Consider the following 1,897-nt stretch of genomic DNA (forward strand, 5'->3'; position numbering starts at 1 on the left):
GACAAGATGGCAACAGTAATCCAATGGAGAAAAGACAGCGTTCTGAACAAATGGTGCTGTAGCCATTGAACAACTGCAGCAAAAACAAAAATGAGAATGACATTGACTCTCTTCACAGCTTTGAGAAAAATAACTAAAAACAGTTTATCGATTTAAATGTAACTGTGAGACCATTAAACTTTTAGAAAAAAAACATGGGAGAAAATTCATCTAGGGCTACACACAAAGCTCTCAGATGACTCCCAAGGAAGCCATAATGCCTAGAAAGAAGCTGGACTTCACAAAGTTAAAAAAAAATTTGCTGTGTAAAAGATCTATTGAGAGGTTAAAAATGCAATGTAGTTTGAGGGACTGATATATTTGGAAATAGCATATCAAACACACGACCCATATATCAAGAACTCTCAAAGCTCAACATAAAAACAAGAAAATATCCAATTAGAAAATAAGTGTGAGATGTGCATTTCAGTAAAGATGGCAAACAAACAAACAAGCAACATGGCAAGGTGTTAAACATCATGAGATTTTACAGACGATCAAACTAAAATCACATATAAGCTGTATATGGCCAAAATAAAAAATCGTGACAACGTTTTGTAGCAGATGCTAGGGAGGGTGTGGATGAGCCAGGTCACTCTTGGCATTTCTGGTGGGAATGTGAAAATGGTGCAGCCACTCTGGGAAACAGTTTGGCATTCTCTTATAAAACTAAACCTGTAACCATGTGACTTGGCAAGTGCATGTCAGGTCTCTTCTCTCAGAGTAATGAGAAGTTGTGTTTGCTACAAACATGAACATCCATAAACATAAACGTTTACGACAGCTTTACTTGTCATAGCACCAAACTAGAGAGAACCCAGCTGTTCTCTGGCAGGTGAATGGTTCGGTGAACGAAAGTACATCCGCCCCGTGGACTACGATGCACGGACAGGAAGGGAAGACAAACTTAGACCTGCGACAACCATGGAGAGTCTCCAGACCACTACAGTGAGCAAGAAGTCCTCAAAATTACCTACTGTGAGGTTCCATTTATTTTATTTATTTTTATTTATTTATCTTGAGAGACAGAGAAGGTGCACACAAGCAGGGAAGGGGAAGACAGAGCAGGAAAGAGAGAATCCCAAGCAGGCTCCTCACTGTCCACAGACCCCCATGAGGGCTTAAACTCATGAACTGTGAGATCGTGATCTGAGCCAAAACCTAGAGTCTGACGCTGAACTGTCTGAACCAACCAGGCGCCCATGTAGGATTCCCTTTGAATGACACTCCTGAAGGACAAGTTGTAGAAGGGGACAGCAGGTAAGTAGTACCTGGGTTAAGATGGAGGCAGACACAGGAGGGAAGAAGGTGTGGCCCTGAGAGGGCCACATGGTGGCAGTGGGTGGGGGGAGGGGTTCTCTGTGGTGCTGAACTTGTTTTGTATCCCTGTCAGTATCTGGGGCTCCTATTGTATTGCATCTAGTTGTGCTATTGGGAAAACTGCATTAAAAGGTAGAGATATATCTGTATTATATTTTACAACTGTGCATGACTCTGTAATTATGTCAAAACAACAAAATGTCATTTAAAAAAAAAGGTTGTTGATTCCCACAGGATTAAGTACATTTACCTTGAGGAATCAAGAGGGAAATAAGGCAAGATTTCTGACCCAACAGGGAACCAAGGCTGGATTTTAGGCCTTGGGCACATGACCAGGAATCCTTCCTTGATTCGGGTAATATGAAATCTTCAATTCAGGAAGGGATTTGACAAATAATAGAAGTCATTCTGGGCCCAGGATCCAAGGTCAGTTGACCTAGTGTCAGTGGTAGATACTTACAACACTTCTGCTTCATCAGCAAATTGGATTCCAGATTTATGGATAAGGAACAAATCTATAGGGAGTATTTAACTATCT

This window comes from Suricata suricatta, chromosome 1 (genome assembly GCF_006229205.1).
Source record: "Suricata suricatta isolate VVHF042 chromosome 1, meerkat_22Aug2017_6uvM2_HiC, whole genome shotgun sequence".
Classification (NCBI taxonomy): Eukaryota; Metazoa; Chordata; class Mammalia; order Carnivora; family Herpestidae; genus Suricata; species Suricata suricatta.